The 18144-nt window shown below is 47.5% G+C and overlaps 1 long non-coding RNA gene across 7 annotated transcripts; it reads right to left on the minus strand.

The window, feature by feature from the left end:
* Positions 1 to 2122: 2122 nt before the first annotated feature.
* LOC123803706 (uncharacterized) lies at positions 2123 to 18093 on the minus strand. 7 transcript variants are annotated; one of them, XR_006782954.2, is made up of 5 exons: positions 17956 to 18093; positions 17468 to 17661; positions 16662 to 16764; positions 7920 to 13785; positions 2123 to 5627 (listed from the first exon to the last, which is right to left on the minus strand). It is a non-coding gene; the product is annotated as an uncharacterized LOC123803706 (long non-coding RNA). The 7 variants fall into 7 exon arrangements; XR_006782953.2 differs by lacking the exon at positions 2123 to 5627 and having other exon boundaries at positions 6904 to 8022; positions 13667 to 13785; XR_015726859.1 differs by lacking the exon at positions 2123 to 5627 and having other exon boundaries at positions 6904 to 8085; positions 13667 to 13785.
* Positions 18094 to 18144: the final 51 nt, after the last annotated feature.

Raw genomic sequence — 18144 nt, forward strand, 5'->3', positions numbered from 1 at the left:
GAGACATCCCCGGATGTTACAGAGCATGGCTGACGGGGCCGCTGAACATTCTCGTGGGAAGGGTGAATTTGCTCTTATAACTAGAGATTCATGCTGAGTTGATGTTTGAGTAACATATTTTACCTTGAAAAAAATAAGTAAATGCTTTGAAACTGAGCATGGTGCGGACCTCTTCCTCCCACATGTCGAGTCTCCAGAAGCCACCGTGATTTATACTTGACAAGGTAGTAAACAGTGCTTCATTCTTTGGTTTCCTCAGAAGTATCAGTGGTCAAGTTACTGGTGGGATGAAGGAACCACTCTGGTCATTATTTTTTAAGGCTGACTGAACATAAAATCTTTGAAGAATTCGAAGTTGTTGGATTCCGAGCTTCCCCCAGGATGGCAAACCGTTCACCAGACCTCTTCACAACCCCCGCACAGTAGGAATGCGGCAGCTGATATGAGACTCGGGAAGCCAAGGTCCGTGGCTGGATAGTTCAACTGCTGTTGCATGGGTGTTTTATTAGTCACTTGAATGAAACAATCAGCCCTCTAGAGGCTGGGAAGCACAGCACCCCGCCTCCCTCATTCTAGCAGGCTGAGTGGTTTGATCAGAGGTACACCAGAAGCCTAGCTTGGCGTATTTGGACATGGTCTGGGTACTGGGAGAGCAAATTGCTTCACCCAACATCAGTCAGAAAAGAACCGAGCATGAGTCTCAGGCTTACACTTTCCCAATAATTTCGGCGTTTTATACAGACTTCACATAAGGATCAAAGCCATTATCTAAGAGCCTAAAAACTACAGAAATAAGAAAGAAAAGCTCTAATGATGTCCCTTCACTGTTTTGAGAATGGAGGGTCAATTTCAAGAGGGTGTCATAGAGATGTACTGGCAAGTAAGGAGGTTCGTTGGTTTCACAGACCCCAGAAGGAGGTTGCTGTTGTTGCTAAGCTCATTAACATTCCTAGGAGAGCAATGAAGGTACCACTCTTCTGGTTTGGGGAGTACAAGTCCCCACACTGACTTGGTATGTTTAGTTGGCACAAAAGAGAAAGAGTTCCCTGGTTGTCATGCTCCGTCTTCAGGAAAGGGAACCTTTGTATCTTTCTCTTGCCACACAAAGCTGTTCCCATAAAGTTAACAAACTGGGGGATTAAAGGAGCCTCATGCCCCATGCTGTCACATAAATTTGTGTGCATGGGGGAGGGGACAGTACCTGTCCAGGGTAGGACACCCCTTGCGGCTCTTCCACTGGCGGTTGAGCAGACAGTGGGGAAAGGACTGAGACCTGGGGACACCCGTTGGATTTAGGATCCTGAGATTCACAATGGCCACTGGAGGGCGCCCCTGGGACTTAGTCTCAGGATGAATCCCTTCCCAGCAACGCCCACGGCACTTCTAACCATACAGGTGCAGCTCCAGATGTATTCGCAGGGTTTCTCAGCATCAGCACTATTACTCTTTTGGACCGGATCACCTCTGTGGTGAGGGGGCTGCCCCAAGCAATTGTAGCATGCCTAGCAGCATATCTGGCCTCTAACCACAAAATGCTGGTAGACCCTGCCACCTCTCCCACCAGTCAAGGCAAAAAATTTCCCCAGACCTTGCCAAATGTGACCGGGAGACAAAATCACCCTCACCTGACAACCCTATGCGGATTGAATGTCGGGTCTAGGCATCAGTAGTCCATTGTTCTAAGGCTCAAATTCACTTTCCCCAAACTCTTATTTAGTCTGGGGTCAATGGACAACTCTGCATTAAAAAGACACAAAAGTTGTTTTGGTCCACATCCGCAGTCATTGCCCAGTTAAACCCCAGACGCGGAGCTCCCAGGCTGATATGACATAGGTGTTTATTCCACTTGCTGTCTCTGCACCTGCCTGTGCTCTCTCTTCAGAGCCTCTTCCTCCAGCTCTGCCAAAAAGCGCAGCCTTCCAGGAGGTGAGGCGTTTCGTACACTGAATTACACCAAGCTTTTTCTTCATCTGGACTACTTCATCACACTATCACACTGAGGAGCATGTGCGTCTAAACTGAGGGAATTGCCGGAAACAGGGTGGGGTTTAAATGATCTCTAAAAGCAGAATTCCAGGCACCATGGAATCTGTAAAACAGGGATATTAATAGTATTTATCTTATAAAGGTATAATGTGGATTAAATGAGTAAAACACTTACAGCAGTGTTTGTTAAAAAGCAAACACTCTCAAAATACTAATGTTTGTGGTTATGATTAGTAATTATTTTTATCAACCCAAAAGACATGTTGGGAAGAGAGGTAGAGTTTACAGCCTGAACCAACTTCCCATTAAACTATTCTTGTCTCCACGACCTGACCTGCATGCCTTTTCTAGACACGTGGAATAGACCCATGCGGATAGCAGAGCTCAATGTGGAAAAATTCATCCACCCTGAAATCACCCCCTTTGAAATCACTTTTTAATATTCCACCTGGAGTCCAGAAATCATTGAATAAGTGAGGGAGTAAACTATAGAGAGAATGGACACGAATATTTGTGAAGCGTCTACCCTGTGCGAGGTGCCGTGAGGCTATCTAAAATACTAGATCTACTCTAACTGTGCTTTATAATGACGATGCGGGCACTCAAGTCATCAGGACGCAACAGAGCTCAGGCCAGTGGGGGAGCGGGTAAGGTGTACGGTGTGGCGTGACGAGGAGGGACAGGTGACCCACACACAGCGGTTTGCTGGGAGGGCATGTGCCTGGGTGGGGGAGGAATGTTCTGAGCCTTTATTTTGGGGCCCTGCAGTGTGAGTGTGTTACCAGGAAGCCACTGCCCCTCAATCACAGAGTCTATGCTTGGCGCACGGGGTGGGGCGGGGGGGGGGGTCACTCATGTGCCATTCGCAACGCAGCATTTGTGGGATCTGAAACCCCAAACTCACACAAAGAGCCTTTTCTGAACCTTCCAGTCATGCGGCCAGCACTCATGTTCTCTATGGTTTCTGGAAAATGCTCCGTGGAGAGTAAATGAACTAAGTCACGAGTTTTGCTGAGCCAGAGAAATAGGAGCCTCGCAAAAGTGCACACTTTGCCTAATTTCCTCTGTCCCTTCCCATTCAGGCCGAGAAGTGTGTGGAAGATCTGTGTGCGTGTGTGCGTGTGTGCATGCATGTGTGTGTATGAGACAGAGAGAGAGAGAGGGGAAGGGGAAGGAGGGAGTTATGAGTGCGAGGGAAATAGAAATAGAAACGGAGAAATTGATGGCTAGTGCTTTACACTGGAAGGAAGGTGAAAGCTACCCATGAGCGAAGGGCACTGGGGTTTCACTCCTGGCAAGTAGCGGCAGAGTCAATGATATATCGTCTTTAGATTAGTTTACTTTAAAATAATTTGTATGAACTATACTTTTTAAAAGATTTTTTATTTATTCATTTGAGAGACAGAGAGCGAGCAACAGCACAAGCAGGGGTCGGGGGTTAGAGGGAGAGGGAGAAGCAGACTTCCTGCAGAGCGGGGAACCCAACACCGGGCCCGATCTCAGGACCCTGGGATCGTGACCTGAGTTGGGGGCAGACACTGAACTGACTGAGCCACCCAGGAGCCCCTAAACTATAATTTTTGTGTACAAGTTCAGTCCACGCTTCCTCCTAGAGGTGGCGAGGAATTTTTGAAAATCACAGGGTTATTAGTTATGCAGAATGCTAAACAGAAATCTAAACCCCAGGAGTCGATTTCAGGGCACTTAAAATATTCTTCTTGAAATAAAACCTAAAAGAAGCATGTTAATTAGTTTAAGGGATGTCAGATGATTATAAGTATTCAGTTTCGTGGTGTGAGAGAGAGTTCGATTTCGATTCTCTGTAAGACTCACTGCCCTTGAATGAATGGTATTTAAAATTCTGCAAAGCCCAGGATTTTAATAATTGGTTTCCAGATCTAAAATCCCTTTGGACCTGCTTCTGCTGGCTACAAGGAGGACGTTAACACTGGGCTTAACTACGAAGATGGGCGCCCACTCACTCATGTGAAGGCAAGTGTGTGACATGGGCAGATATGGGGCCTCTTCTCCCCCACACAGGAGAGGGGACTGAAATGGGACTTCGGGTGGAATTTGTCCCTCTCATTGTTCCACCGCCTGGTAGTGGGTTATGGTGAAGGTGGTATCTTCCAACCCTGCCCCCCACCCACTTCGAATCACCAAAAGATCAGTTCCAGTATTGACCAAAAAAGCACCAGACATGTGCTGATGGTCAAAGAAACTTAGGCTGGTTTGCAACAGTGTAAGCAGACCTTTGACGGCAGTTCAGGGGATGGGGAGCTGGTCAAGACCTCTCACTTGAAAGTCTCTTTTGGGAAACCAGGCTTCGTGAAGAGGGGGAGACACAGGGTTCCCCCACGTTCTGTGGAATGAGTAATGGAGTGAGTCACCACCGGGAGGATCTCTCCAATCCCCAAAGTTTCAATGAGGAGGCACAGAGCAACAGTCCCCCAGAACACACACCGTGGCTGGGTCACAGTTGTTTCCTGAATACCGCTCCATCAGGCGACATTTTCCAAGCCCGTGCCTGCGGCCGCTCTCACAAACTGCCTGGCTCGGTGCCGAGGGTATGGGAGCCAGGGTGGCATGGCACCTAAGGGCCTTGGCTTTAGAGAGACTTGGCTTTTGGTCCTGACTCTCTTACTGGTAGATGGGGAGGAGATTCATCACTCATCCCATGGGTTCTTTAGTCACATTTCCCTCTAGATATGTGTCTTTCTCTCTTGTGACGTAAAAACAGAAGCTGTCGCCCAGTTCCTTAATAGGAAGGAGAGATGGTGGGGTTAGAGGCTAGAGGGAATGCAGAGAAATGCAGATACATCGTGATGCTGTCACCTGGAATGCCACCTCTCGGTTTCAGCAACTCTTCGGGCAACTGTGAGGCCTACAAGGGACTTCTGGGCAGCTTGTGCTGAGGGGCTCACCGGGAATCTAATCGTGGCTAAAGGAAGAGTCTCCCACCGCCTTGAGTCTCCAGAGCTGACTCTGAGAGGAAACAGAAGAAGGTCCCCACGGGCCCCTATCTGTTTTCACCTTTCTTCCATCATTTTAAGGTCTGGCTCCCAAATGCTCTGGGAGAAGAGTCCTTGAAGTGGCCAACGGTGATTTCTACTTCCGGGTGGGAAATCTCGGCTCCTATCTTCAGCATCGGCTTTCATTAGGAGAAGTCATGAAGACAGCAGAGGAACAGAAAGGCCCCAGGGCAGCAAGGGCAGGGCTGGCAAAATGGGGTGTTAGGAGGTACACCTCACTGACGTCTAAGTTTTTTCCGGGGCCTCTAAATTCTGCTGCAGAAGGAATTCCTGGTTCTCAAGTATTCTCCCACGAAATCAACAAACAACTGGCAACTTCAAGTTGAAAAAAAAATACTTCAAATTCATTCCTTCACCAAATATTGATAGAACACCTGCTATGTGTCAGCCACTGTTCCAGCCCCTAGGGGTATGTCGGCAGAGATGACGGTGACGAGCATGGGGGCAGCAGCAGAGATGGAGTGAGGCAGGCCGACTTGGGTCATGTTTAGGAGAGATGCCGAACTTGCGATGTGAGGAGAAGAGACGAATGAAGGTTGATTCCTAAGGTTGGACTTGAACCACGGGGTCCCCATGTGGTTTTAGACACAGAGATGAGGGAGGACCAGGCTGGGGGGGGGGCAGAAATGAAGGGTTCTACTTTTGTCACATTAATTTTGAAATGTCTATTTGACCTCTGAGAGAGGAGGCAAGTAAGCTTTCCTTAGGTAGCCCCGGGCTGCTCTCACAAGATACCATAGGCTGGGTGGGTTACATGACACACGTGTATTTCTCAGAGCTCCAAAGGCTGGGAAGTCCAAGTTCAAGGCACAAGCAGATCTGGAGCCTGGCGAGGGCTCGCTTTCTGGTTTACAGATAGCCCTCTTCTATCCTCACACGGCCGAGAGCAGAGACAGGAAGACGAGCTCTCAGGTCTCTTTCATAAGAGCACTAATCCCATCATAAGGGCTCTGCTCTCCTGACCTAATCACCTCCCAAAGGTCCCATCTCCTAACACCATCACGTTGGGGAGTAGGATTTCAACACACGGATGGGGGGGAGGTCACAAACATTCAGTCCTTGACAAGGCTTTTGGCAACACGAGTAAGGCTGAAACCCAGGGGGTACATCAGAACTAGAGATACGAATTTGGGAGTCATTTCCATGTACTACTTCAAACCAGGGGATGGGAAAGAGTTTGCAGACGGAGAAGAACGGAGGAGGCAGGGCCGAGCTCTGGGGCTCTGCAGCGGGCAGAGATTGCTTGGAGCACCAGGAGCCAGCAAAGGAGCCGTGCAGGTGCAGGGACTGAGGCGGCCCCCAAGCCAGGAGCTTGTGCTGGATGGAAGCCAGGAAAGGTAAATGCTTCAAGGAGGGAGGAGTCAACTTGAACGCTATGGGTGGGATGTTATGAGAACAGAGACATGCCATCGGATGTGGTGACCAGAGACTGTGATGCAAACACATGTTGGGGAGTTGGGATGAGAGACCAGGGGAGAGTTGGCCATAAAGAGTTTCCTTTCTCTGTTATAGGAAGGAAGGTGTGTTCGGCTATAGAAACGTGATGAAATTTGCAGTCAGAAGACTGAACCCTAGGATTAAGACTCATCGGCTGGATGATTTTGAGCAAATACTGTTCCACATCTCAGCGTCGATCTGCAACGTCGGTTTGACAATAATGCCTGCTCCCCAGGGTTCTGGTTTTTGTTTTTAAATATTAATATAGTTTTTTATACCCTTGATCACAGAAACTGAGCATAGCTTTCCTGCCCAACAGATTTTCCGAGTGGGAAAGAGGCAACTCACCTACTCATATCTTAAGAATCAAGATTCAGTTACTCTCTTAGAATATCTCCCCAATTTGCCCATGAGAACTTACCAAAATTCCATGAAAACAGTCACTCTGTTAATATTCTTAGTAACCTATTCATTTATTTATTTATTCATTCATTCAACACATCGTCATTAAAAACCCATTATGGCCCAAGCATGGTTATAGATACTGGAGCGAGTGCAATGACCAAACCAAGTCCCTGCCCCATGGAGTCCACATTCTAGCGTGGGAACGCAGACAATAACTAAGCGCGCGTGGACAGCAGGTGCAGTAATAGACGCTACGGAGGGAAGCAGAGCAGGTTAAGAGGAATGGGAGTTACTTTCCAAAGGTGACCAATTAAAGGACATTTCAGCAGAGACCGGTAGGCATGAGAATGCAGAAGTGTCACGAGCAGAGGAAACTGGGAGTATCAAGCCCCTGAGGAGGGAATGTACTAGTCAGGTGGTTGTGTAGTGTGGAGTCAGCCTTTCCTTATCACTCCGCTCCAGACATAGCTGGCGTCTTGCTGTTCCTTAGAGCTCTGGGTCTCACAAACTGCTACTTAGAGAAAGGAAATAACGTTTAGTAAAATGATAGGTTGCTGAGGTTTGACTAGGAAGCATTGTAATCTCTTTAAAAAGCACACAATTGCCACTCCTTCCATGTGGCCTTTTCATGTTTGCTAATTTAGGGCCTACTATATTGCCCATCCTCTGGCGATCCCTAGATTTCCCCTCTAGCCCAAGGCCCCTCCGTCTCCGTCTGTGTATCACAGAAATCCCACACCCCTCCTTTGGCATAAGGCCGCTCTCGGGTGGTGGTAGTTGGGGGCTGTCTTCGGTTGTAAAACAGTCTGTAACTTTGATGTGTTAAGGATCTGGGCTGTGGTGTTCGCTGAACTTCTAGGCACTTCCCTCCTTCCTTCCCCTCAGTGCAGTCCTCACATAAATTCTGAGGCCATCTTCTTTGCCACAGAGGAATAAACAAGAGAGAGGGTGGAGGGTCAGAGGTGAGCACAGGTCATATGGGCCTCAGAAGCCTTTGCAAGGATGCTGGCTTTTTCCCTGAGAAATCCCTAAAATCGTAAACTTTTCTTGTCTCCTTACCTGTAGGTCACAGAAGCAGCATTGATCGATGTTATTGTCCCCATGCTGCCCAATTGTCAGAACTTTCGGGTCTCATGAAAAGCCATCCTTCTACTCCACCTACCTAGAACAATGCTAACACTGGATCAACATTATACTTTACCTCCTCTGTGTCTGATGCAGGAGTCTGCACGACAGGAGAAAAGAACACGGTTGTCAGGCTAATGAAAGACCAATCTCTCTCTCTCTCAAATATACAGTCACCGTATACTTTACTGATCCAACTGGGACACTATAGAGATTGAATGCTTACTATGAATAATTACACCATGACAATAGACATAAACCAGTCCTGTCTTGGACACACCAGGAGTAATGTCAATGTGCATACAAATAATTTTACATAACCAAAGGGAGATAGGAAAGCTGAAGGGACTCCATTTTAGAAAGGCTCCACCTCTGCTATTTTCCTGCTAGACCCTATTTAGTCATGTTCTATATTTTTCCTTGCATCTGAGTAAAAACCACTATGTTCCCACTCAAAGGAGGAAGCAAGAAAGTGAATCATTCTCTGAGAGTCTCCGAGGCCCCAAACACCTAATAACATCTAAGAAGAGCTGGATCCCAAACATGTTCCAGAACATTCGCCTTGAACACACCCTGGCTGACACTGGCATCAGTGACTCCTACCTTCAATGATTTATAAAATAACACCTAGTGTGCACCTGTCACTCTCCCCTGATGAGACCCGACTCTGGATTTCTGAAGGAACATGTGCCCTGGACCCCTTTCCAATATAAACCTCTAGCCCCAAGCAATGAAGAGACTCTCCTTTCCTTTCCGAGTCTCCCAGGTACCCCGTGTGCTATTCTCTGTCTGTCACTCAAGCTATTTAATATACTGTGTTTTCACGTTTTTTTGCTCAAGTTTGATTTCTATCCTGTGCAAACCCAGGGAACCTCTTGGCTGGTCCTGTGGGAGCCCCCTCAGGGTCCTCGGCCCCAGCCTGTCTACATCAAAAGGAAGGGGAAGAAGGATCACACCAAGGACAATTCTAAGTCTTTCCGGCCCATGTGGACCCACCTATACTTAGCAGACACCTTTCATCCCATTTCATAGAGAAAACTGGGGCTCAATTCTCTGTGTTCTGACTTATACACTTGCTATATGTCCCAGTTCATCCTCCCCGCCTCTCCTCTTGTTCCAGACCAATGTGAACTTGTGTCTGGACCCCATTTCCTCCTGCCTCTTCCAGGGCCTACTTCTAGCATCCCTCTTCTAGGATGGTCCATCTCTCCTTCTTTCCCCACCTAAAAGCAAGCTTGAATTCTAAAACTCCCTTTCCTGATATTATGTCCCCCTTATTCTTCATCTCACTTCATTCCTCCTCTTCGATCCAAACACTTGAAGCACCATCCACACATGATGTCCCTTCTTTGTGTCCCACCCACTTTCGGCACTAACATTGCTGTCTCCCACTAAGTTATTAGAGCTATGTGCATCAAAATTAGCTTTATCCAAGTGGCCAAAACCAGTGGACGGTTTTCATCTTTATCTTACTTGACTTTTTTTTTCTTTTTCGCTGCCTTTAGCCCAGTTGAGCATTTGTAATCAACACTCTGGATTTCTTCAACCCCCGTGCAACTAGAAACCCCCGGTCTCTTGGCCTCTCTCTCAGGCGGCTCCTATGTGGTCTCCTCCAGAGTCACCTTCACCAGTACCTTACTGATGAACTAATACCAGAGGAAGACAGAAAATACTTGGCCATTTCTACTTCCTGAAGGTGGCGCCAGAGACACAAGATCACAGGCAGGTGGGCTGAGACGGGGCTGTGCAAAAGTTGCTGCTGCTCCTTATTTCTGCCTTGAAAATACTCAATACTCAGGGCTCTCTATCTGGAGGAGCCGCGTGGCCTAGGGGTCTCCTTAGGGCATGTTTATCTTTCCAGGCTCACCAGTTGGGGGTGGAGGTGGGACTGAGTCATATGTATAACTTGCCTAAGGGGGAGGCCAAGCGCAGCAGTAAGTAGTCTTTGGAAAGCATAGTTCAACAATTTAAAAATCAATTTTTTTTGTCCTGAGATAGCCCAAAATGGTTGCTCGTGGTTTCTTATGTTTCTTTAACTAGGGTTACCAGAACCCAGCTTTGTATTAGAAATGCAAGCTTGGCAGAAATGTGTCTTCCCTAATGAGGCCTGGTGCCTACTGCTATTGCGTCTGAGTCCCTGGGGCTGGTCAGTGGGTGGTGGTGGCACTCTCTGATTTCCCAGTTGCTGAGAAGTCCACAGGCCTCCTGTGGACATACTAAGTGGCCATAAACTACCCCGGAGCTTGGGGACTCAGCACAGGGCTTCCACACGGGGCCTAACTCTACAGGGGCCCTGAGGGTGGGTTTGTGGGGAGAGATTCCCACTTAGAGCTGTCCACGGGGACCCCTTGTCACTCAGGGGGTGACTTTACATCAAAGCCTGTGGCCTGATGGAGCCTTGGTTCTGAATGAAGCCAGGCAGAAAATGGTACAGTTGGAAACGGAGGATTCACCACTTGTGGGAAGGTTACAAGAATTCCATTGTGGCTACAGATAAGAGCCAGCTTTGTGTGCTCTGTGCTGCTGAAAAGCCTCCGTAAGAGTGGATTTGTTCAAGGCAACATGGAATGTCCAAGCTGGCAGGGACCTCCCAGACCAGCTAACCCAACCTTCTCATTCTTTTAAATATGGGTTTCAAAATGCAGACTATGGTGGGACCCCCATCATGGCATCCAGTCACATGATCTCAAAAATTCTTTTTCCCATCCCTTCAATGTTAAGCTATTTGTTACCAACAGCAAAACAAACAAGGATAGTCAGGTAAAACATGGAGATTTTCGAAGCTAAATTCTTCACACTGACTGCTTCCGGGACGACCCTCATTTCTTTATCAACCCATGGCCAACTGACTTCTGCCCTCAGTCTCTATAAAAACAGTTCTCAAGGGCTTTGGGTCCCCCTTCCTCTTGGGTTCTTATGCCATTTCCACTGACCCATTCTTCAAAGTCTAGCTTGAACATTGAAGAGGGCCCCTGCGCCCCTCATATCCATCATATATAGTCTTTTGTTCTAGTTAAAACCCCCTTTGTGGGGTTCTATTCCTGGCAAGCAAACTAGTACGGGGGGGGGGGGGTAATATTTTTTAAATGAAACAAATCCCTGCATCCTTCCACACCCATCTATTTCTTTGTTCCCTTGATCTTCGCACATCTTTGAACAGAATCTTTCAAGGAAGGGATCACTCACTTTGCTTAAGGGCAGGGATAGTGAGCAGTCCAAAATGCTGCCTCCCACCCAGTGCCAAGCATATTATGTAGATGGCCTCATCTCACCTCAAAACATCCATACGGAGGTAGATAGGACACCATGTCCATTTTTCAGATGATAAAGCAGAGGCACGTAGGTTAAATAGCTTGCCTTACTGAGCACTGGAACTGGGATTCGAACCTCTCACCACTCACCCAGTCAGAGGCGATAGAGCCTACATGAAAAGCTGCCTCCACAAATCATGGGGCTGTTACCAAACTGCTGCTCAGCTGTGCTATCCCCCACCCTCCCCCTCCTTACAGTTACTACTTAAACTTGAGTCTGGGGGTTCTTTGATGTCCTGAGGAAAAGGGGGCTGAATGAGCCTAGGTTTCTGACAGACTGGACCAACTCCAGTCTCCCAGGTTCCAAGCCTCCCCCTGCCAACCACCCGCAAATATGCCTCAGCATCCACATTAATAGCTGTGGGTTCTCTTCTGATGTAGAATCTGCCAGAAAGTGTTTATCTTTCTACAATCAAGGAAGAGCAAAAAACATCTGCCTTTTCCCACTTGGAGAAATTTCCCCTTTTCTACTGAGAACAGCTATCTTGAAACAGTTAGCTCGGGCTAGGCTGAGCGCTCCCCTGGCCTGAGTGGAGACTGCGTGCGCTCCAGGCCACGGTGGTATGTGAGTGTGGCATTAGCTGTGTGGGTTTTGCAAGGTAAGAAGGAACCTCTTGGTTGTTGGAGATGGTTGGTTTGGCTGGAATCATTCTGCTCCCCCTGCTCAGTGGTTCTGCTCTTTGAGAAATTCAGAATCCTTGACAGAGGCCCTTACTTTCCTCAGGTAGCTTTCTAGAACTCAGAGAATGTAATCTCTGCAGCAAACTCCAACGAGGTTGCATTTGCCCTTTCTTCTTTTTTTCTGTTGACTTTCCAGGAGATTTCAAGCATCGAGAGCTGTTCTTTTGAAGACTGGTGTTTCCAAAGTTAGCACTGACTTCTCAGAGTTCGCCTCATTTCCAGATATCAACCCCGCTGAGGTCACAGCCATTGCCTCAAAGAAACTGGTACAAATTAATCACCTTTAAACTAATCTCAGAGTAGGTTAGGTTCCATGAGAGTTCTTAGCACTCCTGGACAGGCTCCTTGATATGGCAAATACAAATCCCAGTCTACACCTCAGATTTGCAAGAATGGTAACATTATTTTTCAATAATCAAACTCATGATTTCATATCCTATTCTGCTGAGTGGCTAAACGCCATCTTGGTCTATACAGTGCTCTTTCTCAACACCCAACTGGCTTAGAGGAATAGGGTTTCCTGCCTTGGGGGACAGGATGATCGGGGGGAACGGCCAGAACAGTGACATTAGTGGATCCCAAAGAAGGGCGGGGCCCCGTGGAAGCAGTGCAATCCCTACATGGAGATTTATGGGCCTCAGGAAGATGGTAAGACACCAGGACAGAAAATGTCTGTGGTGAGTTTTGGCAGCCAAGGCCTTTACCCAGCCTCACAAAGAGTTCTACCCCAGATTGGCTGAGAACATTCCGAGTGGCTTGGAAGAAATAGAAAAGTTTCTGACAGAGCCATTCATGTGGGAATGAGATTGTCTCTGTGGAGTCTGTATGGACTGACATCCAAAGTCCACATGGGGTAAGGAATGTCTCAGAAGTCGCCCCCACAAGAGCACTAAGGAGCAGATAACCACCATGGCTCTTTTCTCAGTCTTCCCTGATGTCCTGGCACTACGTAAGTCCCACAGAGTGTCAACACAACGTGGGGAGGGCGATGCGGGAGCAAAAACCTCAGTTGACTGAGAAAATTTTGCATCCACCACAGCAAATTGGGAGGTCAAAACGGAAAGCAAGTTGAGTTTGGGAAAAATATAGAAAAATTATTATTCATGCACCCCTGAGTTCGTGAAGCTAGAGTTGTGTACTAGCTCTAGTAAAGTGTGGATTTATCAAAAGAGCTCCGAAGAATGTCATGGAAACAAAATTCCAGAGGTGTATCTGGGCTTCGAGAAAGCCACCAGCAGCTGCTGCCTGAGGCTCTGACTGCCCCTCACAACCAGTTTTTCTCTGGGACATGGTGCCAATCTCCTCTTGCAAAGACTGAGACGGAGGCAGGTGGTTTTCTTTCCTGACTCACAGTCCCTGTTCCTCCATAACGTTGGTGGACATGGGTCTTTGCTTGGTGCTCATGAAGAAGCCATCTCCACGTGACCTACTGGCCCCATGACTGCCACAAACTCATTGTGTTCTTAGTGCCTCTTGGTTGAAAGTTTTGAAAGGGTATCACCTTTGACATTCTTGTGTGCCCTTTAGATCAGGAACCCACCCTGGTTCCATTCTGTGGGGTCAGAGGGCGAGGAGTCAAGTAAATCAGACAGGACTGCTCAAACCAGTCATGTCATCAAGGTATATGGGTTAGAAACTTTAAGAGAACAGGATCTTGGGCCCAGAAGCCTGGCCCAGTCTCTAATTTACCTTTGTTAAAATTACTGCTACATGGGTCTTATACCCTTCTCTATGTTGTCACATCCTTGAAGGTAGAAGCTCGAATTCATTTCTGTAGGCACCGTGACATCTTCGTGTGCCTCTTGCATCTGGGAGAGAGAGTTCAGTGAATACTGCATGAGTGCACATCTCTCTACTCTTATCCCTTCATTTCTCTATATTCATTCTCTTTTCTTTATACCTTAATTTCTGAGCAAACAGTCTTCAAGTTAAAACCCAAATAGAATAATTCTTGCTGCTGAGGCATACCAGGTGAGTGCCAGCCACAATGACTGGATTCGAGTGTGACCCTCATGCAGGTGGATTTTCTGACCAGACACTAAAGAAACATCCCCAGCGTCACCATATTTACATCTGGGCTTTCCCTAACAACTGAGCATCTGAATTTCTCATTATTTTAGAGCTGTCTTAACTGCTATGGAAATTGGAGGGAGACCACATTCAATGTTTGAAGCATGTAAGTGATAGATTACAACTAATTTAAAGAAGAGGAGCAAGTGGCTCTACAGGAAGAGAGCTCCTACTCTCATCTTGACGCTTTGAGCGATTTTTCCAAATTAAAGCTTCAAGTTTATCAGCAACCATGGCCTTGGTTTGAATAACGAAATTCAAATATTTCAAGTTTCTCTGTGAGCTAATTAAAAGAGCTCTGTTTAAATGGCAGGGCTGTCCTGATGCCGATGATGACAAATGAGAATCATAAAATTTTGAGCCTGGAGGGAGCTTACAGATCATGGAATCCAATCCTCTCATTTAGTAGGGAAGGACAGAGAAGCAGCTGCAAGGTGTGTCATTCCTCACACTTCTAGAGCCAGAGCTACAACTCCCACCCACGGGGCCCAGGGTTCTTCTACCTCAAAAAAATCAGAACTACTATGGGCAGTGGGGTAGTGCTAGAAATTAGGAACATGGTATGATTTGTGATTTATAATAAGAAAGAAATACTTTGTCTTCATTTTTTGCTTGTCCTAAAACCCTTGGAAGTTCCTAGACTAGGAGAATGATAAAAAGTATCTTTTGTTATGTTAATGAGGTGATATCTGGAAAGCCCCAGGTAACCTAAAGATAGTGGCTGGTTGCCAGAGGAACCAATTATGTGATTAGAAGGTAGGAACTTTAAGTCCCATCCCCAGATCTCGAGGGAGGGAGAGGGGCTAGAGGTTGAGTTCAATCACTAATGGCCAATGATTTAATCAATCATGCTTATGTAATGAAGCCTCCATGGAAACCCAAATGGAAGGGTTTGGAGAGTTTCCAGGGTGGTGAACTGGAACGTTTCCATGTGCTACTGGGAGGTGGGGCCCTAAGCTCCACCAGGACAGAGAAGCCCCTTTGTTTTTGACCTTGCCCTATATATCCCTTCACCTGGGGCTTGATTCCTGTAACAGTTTCAAGTTCACCTTGATTCCTGTAACAGTTTCAAGTTCACGTTGATTCCTACAAGTTGATTCTTTCAAGTTCTCTCTATGTGGCTGGGGTACAGGGGTGCCAGACCAGGTTCAGCCACTCAAGGCTGACAAAATCTAGAAGGCAGAGAGATGAGTGGTGGTGAAACCAGAAAGTAATTTATTTCGGTGAGGCCAACACCGGAAAGACAGTGTCCCAAATTAGTGTCCCAAAGATGATCTCCAAGTGCTGAAAATACTTCCAGGTTTATGTGAGGAAAACATGGGACAAAGGTCGGGTGGGTTTGTGCAGGTGGGCGGTAAAGGTCAGGTCAATCATTGTCTTGGCATCAATCACAAGGAGTCTTGCTGGCTCAGGGCAGTCCTTACTGTGTGAGGGGGTAGTTTCGTTGCCATCAGGGGATACTTTGCCCACAGGGTCTTTGGAAAGGAGACCTTCATCAGTTAGAAAGTTTGAGGTCAAAATGGAGGTAGTTGAAGTCCTCTTTCATCTGCACTAATTAAAACAGCTCCTTCATATCCTTTAACGTCCTTTGTCATTGAACAGGTTCAGGACAGGCTCTTCTCTCCCCTCAACCCCCAGAATGTGCCATTTGGGCATGCGGATCATTTTGAATTGAAGGCACTTAAGATCCTGCAGGTTCAAGAGAAACTTCTGCCCCTCCCTTAACCACACAGAAGAATTTAAGTTGGGGATTTAGATATTCAGAATACGAGTTACTAACAGATATAAATTTTACCCGAGTCACCCATCTGTACAGTAGGGCAAACATTTAATTACCAAACATCTGCTCTTCTTGTCACCTTGTGAAATGCATGCAATGCATTTGTTTCCTCCAAAATCCCAGATCCTCACCCCCTTCTCCTTAGTTCAGAATGACATATATAAACTTCATTTTGTCTGACTGTCTTTGAAATTTCTATGTCTATGTGGACCCCCATATTTATGCCTGCTAAATTTGAATTTCTCTTGTTAATCTGTCTCATGTCAATTTGATTCTTAGTCCAGTTAGAAGGACCTTTGAGGGAACAGAAATTCTCGCTCCCCAACATAATAAACCAGTATGTAGCGAGTAAACTGGTTTCCCGAGTCCTGTGAACCACTCTAGCAAATTAGCTGATCCCAAGTAGGGAGTCGTGGGAGCCTCTGATTTATACCCAGTCAGTCAGAAGGCCTCGTAGCAATCTGGACCTGTGATTAACATCTGCGGCTGGGGGCAGTCTTGTGTGACTGAGCCCTTAACCTGTGGAATCTCATGTGCCAGAATTGAGTCCAGTTGTACCCAGCTGGTGTCAGGGTATTGCTTGATGGTGGGAAAAAGCCACACATTGGAACTGGTATCAAAATCGTTATGTGGATAACATGAGTAGTCTTGAACGGTATATATGGCTAAGCTCATGGAAGGAAAATAAGACAGTCCTCCATCCTGAAGGAAAGATAAAAGATGACTCATTTTTAGGAGTCTGTGTCTCTCCAGGGATGCTCAGAAACCAGCCAGAGAAGCCCCACAGCCCCGACTGGAGTCCCAGATACAATGAGAGTGCCAGGGATTCCTTACCAGGTACCAGGCATCGTGCTCAACAAGCACTCCTCCTGAGCTAGCCGAACCACACAACCCACCTCTTGGGATCAGCGTTATCTTCATTTCTCAGAGGAGGAGCCTACAATTAAGACAAATGAGAGATGTGCTCAAGGTTACATACCAACGTCACTCACTAGTACCCAAGCTATCTGCACTCAGTTCTCTTAAAGTGCCAGGCCTGTGTTCTTAACCAGAGGTGACATGTGACTAAGCCTCCTTGGTGCACAGTGGGGCCTCTCTGGGGAATCCGGTTCTGCACCGCCCATATTTTCAATTTATGTGCGTACCTGAGGCTGCCAGGAGAAATTTCGCATGCCTGGACAAGTCTGAGCTAAACTGGCCTTCCGGCCCCAGGCGAACGTACATGACAAGCTGCATCCCCAACTCTTCTGTAGGACAGAGCCAGCCAGTGGTGGCGGGCAGGAAAGGGGCAAGAAGTGGGAGCAATTCCCCTAGGGAAGTAGGGTGACGCTGCCAGGGGGGCTGCTGAGCAGGTGACACATGTCCGCTCAAGAGTAAAACAAATTACAGATTGCTAACAAAAAGGCCAAAATTGGATTCTATGCTTAAAAAAAAAACCACAAAACTTTATTACAGAACTAAAAGAGGAAAGGAAGGGGATATGACATTATCCTTAATTTTATTAGGAACACAATGTCACTAGCATTGATTGCCCCTATAGCACATTCGTTAGCATTTTGTCAAACACCAATGTTGCAGAGAACACAGCCAGGGAAACTGACAGGAAAGAGAGGTTGAGCTGGAAGGCCCTTGGCTCTTACTGGTCAAATCCTGTCCTTGTCAGATCCTGGTCAAGTCCATTTTACTGGAACCCTCACACCTGGGTGGAGGCTCTTCTTCCCTAGGAGCATGTGGCCCAGATCTGAAGGTGAGTTTTTGCACACGACTCTTGGGCCTCGATTAATTCTCTGATAGCGGCTCCAAAAAATTCAATGGAAAAACTCGAGGGACGGTCCTTTAAATACAAATGAGGTTCACATTTAATAAGGAACGATTATGTCACCTTATTACCTCCCACTCTAAGTCACTCATCCGACACGCACTTGCTGGTGCCAACGCGCCAGGTATACAGTGGAGATACAGCAGTCCGCAGAACAGACCCCTGCGCTCCAGGAGCTCCGTCAGTCAGTCCGGGGGAGCTAGCCCACCTCCTCCATTAGTCCTTCCCCAGCCTCCCTTTGTCACCACCTCCTGCTAGCCCGTTTCACCCTACCACACCTGTCGCCCGGCTGGGCGGGGGGCCACGTACCCTCTGTCGTCGGCGCCTCTTTGGGCGCCGGGCCCCCTGCCGGCCCGGTTCGGTTTCGCCAGCGGCTTGGAGAAGGCCCCGGCCGGCGCTGGCGCTAGCGGCGCGCAGCAGCTGCAGGTCGCAAATGGCTCTCCCCGCCCCGGCCCAGCCCCCTCCCCCCCGCGCTGGCTGGGGGCGACGCCCCCTGGC

The sequence above is a fragment of the Ursus americanus genome, chromosome 15 (genome assembly GCF_024610735.1).
Source record: "Ursus americanus isolate L20-20 chromosome 15, mUrsAme1.1.p, whole genome shotgun sequence".
In the NCBI taxonomy this organism is placed as follows: domain Eukaryota; kingdom Metazoa; phylum Chordata; class Mammalia; order Carnivora; family Ursidae; genus Ursus; species Ursus americanus.